The 14,026-nt window shown below is 42.2% G+C and overlaps 1 protein-coding gene across 1 annotated transcript in view; it reads left to right on the top strand.

The window, feature by feature from the left end:
* Nucleotides 1-8,647: 8,647 nt before the first annotated feature.
* LOC118395058 (leucine-rich repeat and immunoglobulin-like domain-containing nogo receptor-interacting protein 3) overlaps nucleotides 8,648-14,026 on the top strand; it is a 61,353-nt gene continuing 55,974 nt past the window's right edge. Inside the window, exon 1 of the mRNA XM_035788844.1 lies at nucleotides 8,648-9,278. The gene's annotated coding sequence lies outside the window, so the exon portion shown is untranslated. The remainder of the gene's footprint in view (nucleotides 9,279-14,026) is intronic.

Genomic DNA, 14,026 nt, shown 5'->3' with positions numbered 1-14,026 from the left:
CCAAGTCAAACCCTAGTCACACCCTGGCCTAACCAAAATAGAGAATAAAAAGCCTCTCTATGGCCATGGCGTGACACCAACACTGAAATGATGGTGTTAAGAGCAAGATCATGGCGTTAATATAAAGAGACAGTTTCATAGTTTTATCTCTGTCTTTTTGTATTTGTTTCCCCTTCCTAAAATAACAAAGCTGCACAGGTCTTTAAATCTAGCCCCAGAAGGTTTCCATTTTATAAACCTTGTTAGGGTGTCATGGAACATCTTGGTATCATCATGGAAAACAGAGTTGAGAACTGTATATCTCTGGCTGTGGGTATTATACAGTATGAGGGAGTTAGGAGGGTGTGTTGTAGGTGTAATGCTATCAGTTGAATTGGCAGTAGCAGTGAGTGGGTAAAATCACTTGTGTAGCCAATCCAGAAATAAAAGCCATATTACAACTTATGCATTTTAATAATTGCATTGTTTGTTCTATAACCTGTTAGTTCATACACCTTGCCACAATAAGAAGAGACAGTGGCAGAATAAATTCAACCACACCTTTGTTTCATCACAAAACTGGAGAGCAACATCTGTCCACAAAGCATTTTGCATGTAACAAGTTAATGTTTCTGACATTTTTGGACTAAACAATCATTGATTTAGAATCACGGAGAGCTATCGCAACAGGAGCTGCCTCCACTATTCTAGCACCTTTTCAACTTCAACATCATCAAATCACTTCTGCTTAGTTTAATACAGTGACAACTAAAAGATACCAAAAACAATTTAGTCCAATCAATTTAACCTAAATATGATGTGACTGTCAGTTTGGCTCAATGCTGATTGGCTATTATTTTATTCTAAAAAATATCAAGGGAGGCCAGATGCTCGCTGGCTTCCCTTGTATTCAATGCTACAGGTGGCAACAAAGTCATACTATTTTTGACCAGACAGCATCAGATAGATGGGCTACACATACTGAGAAAGAGGGGCGCTGTTTCGTTCACTCAGATGCTTTTTCCGGTGAGATACGTTTAGCCTCTTGCGACTTTAAAGAAAATTATGAAACACAGAGAGACGAAAGATACATTATTTTATATATATTCTTTATTTTTCTTATGTCATTTTTTGGGGGGGGCCTGGCTTCCCTTGGCATCCATGAGAACACGTCACTGTGAATTGGGTCATCTTTTTAATTACATTTTTTTTATTTCACCTTTATTTAACCAGGTAGGCCAGTTGAGAACAAGTTCTCATTTACAACTGCGACCTGGCCAAGATAAAGCAAAGCAGTGCGACACAAACAACAACACAGAGTTACACATGGAATAAACAAACGTACAGTCAAAAACAGAATAGAAATACATCTATATAAAGTGTGTGCAAATGAGGTAAGATTAGGGAGGTAAGGCAATAAATAGGCCATAGTGGCGAAGTAATTACAATATAGCAATTAAACACTAGAGTGATAGATTTGCAGAAGATTAATGTACAAGTAGAGATACTGGGGTGCTAAGGAGTAGAACAAAAATAATAATAATATGGGGATGAGGTAGTTGGATGGGCTATTTACAGATGGGATATGTACAGGTGCAGTGATATGTGAGCTGCTCTGACAGCTGATGTTTAAAGTTAATGAGGGAGATATAAGTCTCCAGCTTCAGGGATTTTTGCAGTTCGTTCCAGTCATTGGCAGCAGAGAACTGGAAGGAAAGGTATAGGTATAGGCTTTGGAGGTGACCAGTGAAATATACCTTCTAAATCACATTTTATTTGTCACATACACATGGTTAGCAGATGTTAATGCGAGTGTAGCGAAATGCTTGTGCTTCTAGTTCCGACAGTTCTGGAGCGCGTTCTACGTGTGGGTGCTGCTATGGTGACCAGTGAGCTGAGATAAGATGGGCTTTACCTAGCAAAGACTTATAGATGGCCTGGAGCCAGTGGGTTTGGCGACAAATATGAAGCGAGGGCCAGCCAACGAGAGCATACAGGTTGCAGTGGTATATGGGGCTTTGGTGACAAAACGGATGGCACTGTGATAGACTGCATCCAATTTGCTGAGTAGAGTGTTGGAGGCTATTTTATAAATGACATCGCCGAAGTGAAGGATCGGTACGACAGTCAGTTTTACGTGGGTATGTTTGGCAGCATTAGTGAAGGATGCTTTTTTTGCAAAATAGGAAGTCGATTCTAGATTTAATTTTGGATTGGAGATGCTTAATGTGAGTCTGGAAGGAGAGTTTACAGTCACCTAGGTATTTGTAATTGTCCACATATTCTACGTCAGAACCGTCCAGAGTAGTGATGCTAGACGGGCGGGTAGGTGCGGGTAGCGATCGGTTGAAGAGCATGCATTTAGTTTTACTTGCATTTAAGAGCAGTTGAGAACACGGAAGGAGAGTTGTATGGCATTGAAGCTCGTCTGGAGGTTAGTTAACACAGTGTTCAAAGAAGGGCCAGAAGTATACAGAATGGTGTCGTCTGCGTAGAGGTGGATCAGAGAATCACCAGCAGCAAGAGTGACATCATTGATGTATACAGATAAGAGTCGGCCCAAGAATTGAACCCTGTGGCACCCCCATAGAGACTGCCAGAGGTCCGGAGTACAGGCCCTCCGATTTGACACGCTGAACTCTCTGAGAAGTAGTTGGTGAACCAGGCGAGGCAGTCATTTGAGAAACCAAGGCTGTTGAGTCTGCCGATAAGAATGCGATAATTGACAGAGTCGAAAGCCTTGGCCAGATCAATGAATACGGCTGCACAGTATTGTCTTTTATCGATGGCGGTTATGATATCGTTTAGGACCTTGAGCATGGCTGAGGTGCACCCATGACCAGCTCAGAGACCAGATTGCATAGCGGAGAAGGTACGGTGGGATTCGAAATTGTCGGTGATCTGTTCGTTAACTTGGCTTTTGAATACCTTAGAAAGGCAGGGTAGGATAGATAAAGGTTTGTAACAGTTTGGTGCTAGAGTGACTTCCCCTTTGAAGAGGTGGATGAGAGGGGGATGACCACATTTGAGATGTGCATGAGTATGTGTACGAGTGCGTGTGTGTTTGTGATTGTGTATGGTATGCATGACCGTATGGGTTAATGTCTCTTGTCTCCTGACTGTCTGGCCTCTCTGACTCACTGTTTCATTCTGACGAGGCACAAATACACAGAAAAGTTGCCAAAACAACAACTAACAATACATCACAAATGGATCATGTTGACAACTCCCACTACTTTATTAACTCTGTTGCTTTCCATACTACTTAAGCCTTTGCTCTGGTATGTTGTGTTTGACTTTACGGTAGCCAGCTCGATCACAGGGTGTAACATCATTCTGTGATAGTCATAAATCTCAGATATTTATGGAGCCCCTCAGCTCTCTCAAATGTCACCCTGTAGCTCACCCTGTCCGGCTGCAAATGTCAACCAGAGTGAAACTGAACCTCAGAAGGAGAGTGAGGGTATTACGTTATATTATGAATATCATGGTTTTGGTGGTGGGGTAATATTGGTTTTGATATGATATGACGCGATATAATGTACTAGGATATAAGATAATAGGATGTTATGGCATTTTAATGACCAGATGCTTTTATCCAAAGTGACTTAACACAATCAACTCATACAGTAGTAGGCTATATTTCGCCCATACCGGAATCCAACTCAATTCTGTTATTCCAGGCACCAGAATCAAATTAAATAAGCCATCAAAGCTCAAAATAGACATTGTCTCCATTGTCTGAGTCAGCTTACTGTTTATGATTCATGACGTTCGTAGAGGACATGACTAATGGATAATACCAGCTATAAACAGTGCAGTATGTTAAAACGCAATGTGGGAAGGGGGTTAAAATGTTAGTTTGTGTTTAAAAAAATAAGTATTATTATTAAAAATGTAGGGGGTCAATGTTCTGTCAATGTAATTGTCTGCATCACTTCCAATCCCCCAATTGGAGTAAACTAATGGACAACAATTCTTAGGCTTCTACTTCCAGCTTATACATACATACAGTTGAAGTCGGAAGTTTACATGCACTTGGGTTGGTGTCATTAAAACTCGTTTTTCAACCACTCCACACATTTTTTTTGTTAACAAACTATAGTTTTGGCAAGTTGGTTAGGACATCTACTTTGTGCATGACACAAGTCATTTTTTCAACAATTGTTTACAGACAGATTATTTAACTTATAATTCACTGTATCACAGTTCCAGTGGGTCAGAAGTTTACATACACTAAATTGACTGTGCTTTCAAACAGCTTGGAAAATTCCAGAAAATTATGTCATGGCTTTAGAAGCTTCCGATGGGCTAATTGAAATAATTTGAGTCAATTGGAGGTGTACCTGTGGATGTATTTCAAGGCCTACCTTCAAACTCAGTGCCTCTTTGCTTGACATCATGGGAAAATCAAAAGGAACCAGCCAAGACCTCAAAAGAAATTGGATACCTCTACAAGTCTGTTCATCCTTGGGAGCAATTTCCAAATGCCTGAAGGTACCACGTTCATCTGTACAAACAATAGTACACAAGTATAAACACCATGGGACCACGCAGCCGTCATACCTCTCAGGAAGGAGACGCGTTCTGTCTCCTAGAGATTGACGTACTTTGGTGCAAAAAGTGCAAATCAATTCCAGAACCACAGCAAAGGACCTTGTGAAGATGCTGGAGAAAACAGGTACAAAAGTATCTATATCCACAGTAAAACAAGCCCAATATTGACATAACCTGAAAGGGCATTCAGCAAGGAAGAAGCCACTGCTGCAAAACTGCCATCTAAAGCCAGACTACGGTTTGCAACTGCACATGGGGACAAAGACCAAACTTTTTGGAGAAATATCCTCTGGTCTGTTGAAACAAGAATATAACTGTTTGGCCATAATGACCATAATTATTTTTAGAGGAAAAGGGGGGATGCTTGCAAGCCGAAGAACACCATCCCAATCGTGAAGCACGCGGGTAGCAGCATCATGTTGTGGGAGTGCATTGCTGCAGGAGGGACTGTTGCACTTCACAAAATAGATGGCATCATGAGGTCGGAAAATTACGTGGATATATTGAAGCAACGTCTCAAGACATCAGTCAGGAAGTTAATCACAAGGAATTGTGAAAAAGTGAGTTAAATGTATTTGGCTAAGGTATATGTAAACTGTACATACAGTACCAGTCAAAAGTCTGACACCTACTCATTTCAGGGTTTTTCTTTATTTTTACGATTTTCTACAATGTAGAATAATAATGAAGACATTAAAACTATGAAATAGCACATGGAATCATGTAGTATCCAAAAAAATGTGAAATCAAAATATATTTTATATTTGAGATTCTTCAAGTAGCCACCTTGCATTGATGACAGCTTTGCACACTCTTGGCATTCTCTCAATGAGCTTCATGAGGTAGTCACCTGGAATGCATTTAAATTAACCAGTGTGTCTTGTTAAAAGTTCATTTGTGGGATTTCTTTCCTTCTTAATGTGTTTGAGCCAATCAGTTGTGTTGTGACAAGGTAGGGGTGGTATTACAGATTTTTTATTTGGTAAAAGACCAAGTCCATATTATCGCAAGAACAGCTCAAATAAGCAAAGAGAAAAAACAGTCCATCATTACTTTAAGACATGAAGGTCAGTCAGTCTGGAACATTTCAAGAACTGAAAGTTTCTTCAAGTGCAGACACAAAAAATTCCAGCGCTATAGTGAAACTGGCTCTCAAGAGGACTGCTACAGGAAAGGAAGACCCAGAGTTACCTCTGCTTCAGAGGATCAATTCATTAGAGTTACCAGCCTCAGAAATTGTGTCACACCCTGATCTGGTTCATCTGTCCTTGTGATTGTCTCCACCCCCTCCAGGTGTCGCTTATTATTCACAGAATTTTTCCCTGTGTTTCCTGTCTCTCTGTGCCAGTTTGTTTAGTTTGCCAAGTCAACCAGCCGTTTGTCAAGCAGTCTCTGTTTTTTTTGTGTCCTCCTGGATTCCCTTGCCTGTCCTGACTGCGAACCCGTCTGCCTGCCAATCTGCCTGTTCTGACTACCAGCCTGCCTATCCCCTTGTACTGTTTTGGACTCTGATCTTTTATCTGACCCCTGCCTGGCCTGACCTCGAGACTGCCTGGTACTGACAGTCTGGTACTGTTTGGACTCTGACCTGGTTGATGAACTCTTGCCTGTCCCCGACCTGCCTTTGCCTTCTCCATTTGTTATAATAAATATCAGCACTCTACCTGCCTCCTGTGTCTGCATTTGGGTCTCGCCCTGTGCCCTTTATAAATTGCAGCGCAAATAAATACTTCACAGAGTTCAAGTAACAGGCACATCTCAACATCAACTGTTCAGAGGAGACTGCAGGGATCAGAACTTCGCACGCACACACACACACGCAGTCCATCGTAAAATGTCAAGAACTTTAAAGTTTCTTCAAGTGCAGTTGCAAAAACCATCAAGCGCTATGATGAAACTGGCTCTTACGAGGAACTCCACAGGAAAGGAAAACCCAGAGTTAGAGGATAAATTCCTTAGAGTTAACTGCACCTCAGATTGGTGCCCAAATAAATGCATCACAGAGTTCAAGTAACAAACACATCTCAACATCAACTGTTCAGAGGAGACTGTGTGAATCAGACCTTCATGGTTAATTTTCTGCAAAGAAACCACTACTAAAGGACACCAATGAGAAGAGACTTGCTTGGACCAAGAAACACGAACAATGGACATTAGACTGTGGAAATCTATCCTTTGGTCTGATGAGTCCAAATTTGAGATTTTTGGTTCCAACCGCTGTGTCTTTGTGAGACCCAGAGTAGGTGAACGGATGATTTCTGCATGTGTGGTTCCCGGTGTGAAGCATGGATTAGGAGGTGTGGGGGTGCTTTGCTGGTGACACTGTGATTTATTTAGAATTCAAGGCACACTTAACCAGCATGCCTACTACAGCATTCTGCAGCGATACGCCATCCCATCTGGTTTGCGCTTAGTGGGACTATAATTTGTTTTTCAACAGGACAATGACAATGACCTAACACACCTCCAGGCTATGTAAGGGCTATTTGACCAAGAAAGAGAGTGATAGTGTGCTGCATTAGAAGACCTGGCCTCCACAATTACCCGACCTCAACCCAATTGAGATGGTTTGGGATGAGTTGGACCGCATAGTGAAGGAAAAGCAGTGCTCAGCATATGTGGGAACTCCTTCAAGACTGTTGGAAAATCATTCCAGGTGAAGCTGGTTGAGAGAATACCAAGAGTGTGCAAAGTTGTCATCAAGAATCTAAAATATATTTAGATTCGATTTTTTTTTAAATTAGGTTACTACATTATTCCATATGTGTAATGTCATAGTTTCATAGTTCTACAGTGTGTGTGTGTGTGTGTGTGTGTGTGTGTGTGTGTGTGTGTGTGTGTGTGTGTGTGTGTGTGTGTGTGTGTGTGTGTGTGTGTGTGTGTGTGTATATATATATATATATATATATATATATATATATATATATATGGCAGAAGAACCCTTGAATGAGTAGGTGTGTCTAAACGTTTTGCTGGTACTATATATGCGTGAGTGTGCATGTGATGAGAGGGGTGTGTGTGTGTGTGTGGTTACGTGTTTGTGAGCATGTATCTGTTTGTGTGTGAGTGTGCATGTGTGTGAGTGTGTGCATGTACATGCACGTTCATGTGTGTGTTTGTGTGTGTGTATTAGCTGGGCAGCAGGTGTTCCTTGGCCTTGGAATCCGGTGAGGTTATTGAGATGCCAGACCCTTGGCCTCTAGATCAAGGGCCACACTTCTCCTTTCCTGTGATGAGCTCTTAACTGACTTTAAGGGCATGCAGGAAGTCTGGGTGTGTGGGTATGTGCCAAAGAGCATGTGTGTGTGTGTGTGTGTGTCTTGGGGATATGTGTGTGTGGGGGGGGGTGAATGCGTGTGTCTTTGCCTGAACCCAGCTGGCTGATGATTTTATCCACTCTGACAGGGCAGAAGGACAGAACAATAAAAATGTCTATTTTCTCTCTCCATCTCTTCCTTCCTCTATCTCTCTCTCTTCTTCTCTCTCTGAGCCATAATCCATCTGATTTAACAAATTGCCACAAAAACATACTCATCCATATTTCACAGGCAGGTCTGTGTGAATCTCATAGAAAGTACACTGGCTCTCTACGGGTGGAACAGTGATATGAAATGATTGTGAGTGTGTGCTAGCTCCGTCCACGCTCCATTGACAATGAGGGGAGTTGTTCATAGTAACAAATAAAAAATCTGTTTCACTGTTCAACGTGTTTGCTCATCATTATTGGACACAATCATTCCCAATAATCTCCAGTCCCTGGCTACACAGTATTCCCAACATAATTTCCAATCGACAAATAACGATATACTGTAAATCCTCCCCCCCCTCTCTCTCTTTCTGTCTGCCAATTTGCCTTTCTGTTTCCCGCTCCATTTTTTCCTCTATCTCGCTTTTCTCTTTTTTTCCTCTGTCTTTCTGTCTCTCTCTCAAACATGTGATTGGTTGACATTTATGACATGTGTGTTTTACAATGTGCCAAATACAGACCAGTTCAAATCCTCTATTCTCTCCCTCTATGTTTTTGTTCAAGTCCAGCTCTTGCTAGAGGATCCCTAAGCCCTGAGCCTGGTGGCAGAGCCAATTGTGAATCCAAACAGCCTGAGCAGCAGACAGAGAGGGAGAGAGAGAGACAGAGAGGAGAGAGAGAGAGAGACAGAGAAAGACAGAGAGACGCTCACACTGATAGAGACACACGCTGTGAAAGAGGCAGAAGCAACAGCTACAGCAACAGAGCCAACATGCTCCCTCTCTCATACACACACAAACACACACATAGAGAACCAGACCCATGCCAGGGGAGACGGTGAGCACACACCCACACTGAAGAGCACCTTCTCTGGGGAGTAGATCTCACAGACCCACCTCCACCTGGTTCTCTGGGACTTATTTTTGAATAACAAGGAGCTGAGAAAAAGGTGTTTGTCTGTTTGTTTGCAAAATACACAAACCGGGAAGCGGGACAGAAGGAGAGAGCAAAGAAAAGAGGGATGAGTGGCGTGTTTGGCACAGCTGCTGATGCCAGGGGCTGAGGGAGAGAGGGAGGCTGACGAAGAGAGAGAGGAGGGATCTGAAGACCTGAGGATTGGAGGAGAGGAAGACTGGCACATGAAGAGCTGATCAAACTTATGGACAGAGAGGAGATAGGGACACAGTACCGGGAAACAAACACACACACGGACACACACACACACACACACACACACAACAATGACGAGGGAACAAAGTCCACGCTTCAGTCCTGGGTGAGTTAACTTCTACTAAGCCAAACACACGCACACACACACACACACACTCATAATACACACACATACACACAGATGCAATCACATACTTGCACATACGCACTCATACACACAGATGTATACGCACACTGAGAATAAATTCCTGTCGGTGTGTGATCATGTGGACCTCTTCCAACCCTGACCCTGTCTCCTCACTCACATATCTCCAGGGTTAAGAGAGCGAGATCAGATCAGAGAGGGAGAAAGGAGTGCGCTTGTTTACCTGTGGATGAATGTGAGCGAGTGTTTACCTGGAGCTTACCTTGACAATCATCCAATAATATTGGATGATTGTCTGCAGTGGATTGGTTTGGTAGCTGTATTGTATCCAGGCAGATAAGTGATTGATAGCCTACTGTATATGGAATTGGTATAGTTGGGTTTGTAGCTCAACCCTCTGTCATAAATTCTGTTATTCCAGCAGCAGCATTTCATAACAGATTTCATAGGCTTTCTTGATTATGTAAACACATAAATCCTGTAGCGTAACGCTGTCAAATTTCATGTAGCACTTTTTGAAAATGAAGTATACCCATGGGTACACTATAAAATAGTGTTTGTAGGGTAAACTTTGGGTTGCTATAGCATTGTCTCTGTTTGGCTGTATTTGCATTCTCTGTCTATTGCACTGTATTAGCCCTTTAATGGAAATGTGGTCAAGCTGTAATGCTGTTTGCTCCATTGGGTCAGCACGTTATAATGAATATATAGTAGGCTTTAGTAGTGAGGCTTGAATTGCAAGCATATTTATATTTAAATCATTACAAAGCCACCTGTAATTATATTCCTTTCCTGCAGATTCTGTCCAGCCCTGGTAATAACATGATAATAATCTAGTAATCACCACGGTGATTACATGTATATTGTGGTCAAACAACAATATCGGCTTACTGTGTTTTGGGGCAGAGGCAACACTAACTATGGCTGGCTTGGTGGCTGCTAACAACCTTTATACTGACCGTGTTATGTCAGTTATGTCAGCTGTCGTAACCTGGCATAAGTGATCATGATCATCTTTTGGTACACATTAACCTCACACTCAACGTCAACAAAACTAAGGAGATGATTGTGGACTTCAGGAAACAGCAGAGGGAACACCCCCCTACCCACATCGATGGAACAGTAGTGGAGAGGGTAGTAAGTTTTAAGTTCCTCGGCGTACACATCACAGACAAACTGAATTGGTCCACCCACACAGACAGCATCGTGAAGAAGGCGCAGCAGCGCCTCTTCAACCTCAGGAGGCTGAAGAAATTCGTCTTGTCACCAAAAGCACTCACAAACTTCTACAGATGCACAATCGAGAGCATCCTGTCGGGCTGTATCACCGCCTGGTACGGCAACTGCTCCGCCCACAACCGTAAGGCTCTCCAGTGAGGTCTGCACAACGCATCACCGGGGGCAAACTATCTGCCCTCCAGGACACCTACACCACCCGATGTCACAGGAAGGCCATAAAGATCATCAAGGACAGCAACCACCCGAGCCACTGCCTGTTCACCCCGCTATCATCCAGAAGGCGAGGTCAGTACAGGTGCATCAAAGCTGGGACCGAGAGACGGAAAAACAGCTTCTATCTCAAGGCCATCAGACTGTTAAACAGCCACCACTAACATTGAGTGGCTGCTGCCAACACACTGACTCAACTCCAGCCACTTTAATAATGGGAATTGATGGGAAATGATGTAAAATATCATAGCCACTTTAAACAATGCTACCTAATATAATGTTCCCTACATTATTCATCTCATATGTATACGTATATACTGTACTCTATATCATCTACTGCATCCTTATGTAATACATGTATCACTAGCCACTTTAACTATGCCACTTTGTTTACATACTCATCTCATATGTATATACTGCACTCAATACCATCTACTGTATCTTGCCTATGCCGCTCTGTACCAACACTCATTCATATATCTTTATGTACATATTCTTTATCCCCTTACACTTGTGTCTATAAGGTAGTAGTTTTGGAATTGTTAGCTAGATTACTTGTTGGTTATTACTGCATTGTCGGAACTAGAAGCACAAGCATTTCGCTACACTCGCACTAACATCTGCTAACCATGTGTATGTGACAATTTTTTTTTCATTTGATTTGATTCGTTGTCTACACCCATTCAGCATCGTTCACACCCTCTTAAGCCTTAGCCCCACCCATCTAGGTAAGGATTCACGTGAGGCCATGTGCTAACAGTGAGTACGGTAGTGTACTAAAAAAAGATTTCAAGACCAAAGGCTGTTTTATACTACGTCTATCGACATGTCTGTAGCTATTTATGTTGTATTTATTTAACCTGTATAGGGTAGGCCGTCATTGTAAACAAATTCTTATTTAGAATGACGGCCTTCCCTATACAGTTGTCACAGTGATGTCATGAACTTGTTGTTGTCGTAATGAAAAAGTATATACACAAAAACAACAGGCTGCATGACATCAGCAGCCTGGGGGTCCCAAAAAGCATAACTGGTGTATTTTAACACCAATACATTTAGTATTTGTCAATGTGGCAAATCAGGTTCGGGTTAGTTTCTAGCTTGTTAGCTAGCTAGCTAGCTTAACGTTAAGCCAGTTCAAATAATGACCATATCATGTAGCTGACAAAGTCTTAACCTTAGATCATTTGTCTTCATTATTAAAGGAAAATAAACTCACAACAAGATCATTATTACAAGTTAATGGCGAGCTAATTACAGAAAATAGCTTACGGTTTTGAGTGTGAAAAACTAAAATCAGGGCGTTCTACCGGACAATTTTAGAATTTGAACTAAAGTTCTATCCTAATTTGACTTTGGTGCAGGTCATTTTGTTTTTCACATTACCGTCTCTGATAAACACACACTATATCACCTTAAATCAAAGATTCTTTGCTACATGCACAGGATACAGACGGTGTAAACGCTACAGTGAAATGGTTACTTGCATAGTGGAGTCTTTTGTTTAGACATCTAGCTAGCTAGCTAAAAAATTAACCATAATCCCAAATCATAATTTTACTAACCTTCATGAATCTACAGGTAGCTAACCAACTAGGTTCAATGTTAGCTATCTAGCTAACATTAGGCTATTACCAGAAATGCAAATGGCTCTGAGATACAAATAATATTTCTACACAGATTGTAATATTAGCTAGCGAACCATCCAGCAAATGTTAGCTAGCTAACAGTACACTTTAACCTGCAATGAAAACAACTTTCTGATCAAAGTAGAAACTTATAATATCTGAAAATGTAGCTAGCTAGACTATTACCTGTATACATGGATGAACGCTTCTCCCTCTCTGTCATGGTTGCCCTTAGTTTGAAGATGCAAACCGGAGACAGGCATTTTATACAATAGCCTTCTGTGCTTTCTTTTCAACTCCCTCCACTTTTGCAATCACGCCTGAATTTTTGCCAGCTTCTTAGCTATCATACTCTGGTTCCACCGGGCACTCCACTGATTTCAAAACTCGGAGCCTTAGCAACACTTTTGCAGTTCTTCTTCAAATGCCTCTCCTGTGAAGGAGTGACAAGCGAAGTATGGCTAGTGTCCCTGCCTGTGCCATTAAACCCCTACAACTCATCCAGAACGCCGCAGCCCGTCTGGTGTTCAACCTTCCCAAGTTTTCTCACGTCACCCCGCTCCTCCGCTCTCTCCACTGGCTTCCAGTTGAAGCTCGCATCCGCTACAAGACCATGGTGCTTGCCTACGGAGCTGTGAGGGGAACGGCACCTCAGTACCTCCAGGCTCTGATCAGGCCCTACACCCAAACAAGGGCACTGCGTTCATCCACCTCTGGCCTGCTCGCCTCCCTACCACTGAGGAAGTACAGTTCCCGCTCAGCCCAGTCAAAACTGTTCGCTGCTCTGGCTCCCCAATGGTGGAACACACTCCCTCACGACGCCAGGACAGCGGAGTCAATCACCACCTTCCGGAGACACCTGAAACCCCACCTCTTTAAGGAATACCTAGGATAGGATAAAGTAATCCTTCTCAACTTCTTAACAGATTTAGATGCACTATTGTAAAGTGGCTGTTCCACTGGATGTCATAAGGTGAATGCACCAATTTGTAAGTCGCTCTGGATAAGAGCGTCTGCTAAATGACTTAAATGTAAATGTAAATGTAGTGTCCTGAAATGAGTCACTGTTACAATACATTCGGAAAGTATTCAGACCCCTTGACTTTTTCCACATTTTGTTACGTTACAGCCGTATTGTGTAATTGATTTAAAAAAAAGAAAATCCTCATCAATCTACACACAATATCTCATAATGACAAAGTGAAAACAGGTTTTAGAAATACCTTATTTACATAAGTATTCATACCCTTTTCTATTAAAGATGGTGCCGACGGAGATGGTCGCCTCGCTTCTAGTCCTCAAGAAAGTATTTTTATGTATTATTTCTTACATTGAAAATGTAATAATGTTATTACATACAGCCGGGAAGAACTATTGGATATCAAAGCGACAACATTTGACCAACATTACAACCAGGAATACGACTTTCCTGAAGTGGATCCTTTGTTCGCACCACCACCCAGGACATCTGGTCTGATCTGATCTGATTCCAGAGGCCAACCCAAAACAACGTCGCTGCAGAAGAGGTAGATGGAGTGGCCTCCTGGTCAGACTTTGAAGGTGTGCACACCACCCACCACTTCCGAGTATATTACTCGCCAATATCCAGTCTCTAGATAACACGGTAGGATT

The sequence above is a fragment of the Oncorhynchus keta genome, chromosome 15 (genome assembly GCF_023373465.1).
Source record: "Oncorhynchus keta strain PuntledgeMale-10-30-2019 chromosome 15, Oket_V2, whole genome shotgun sequence".
In the NCBI taxonomy this organism is placed as follows: Eukaryota; Metazoa; Chordata; class Actinopteri; order Salmoniformes; family Salmonidae; genus Oncorhynchus; species Oncorhynchus keta.
Note: the sequence above shows the minus strand (reverse complement) of the source record. Positions and strands in the feature narration are given on the sequence as shown.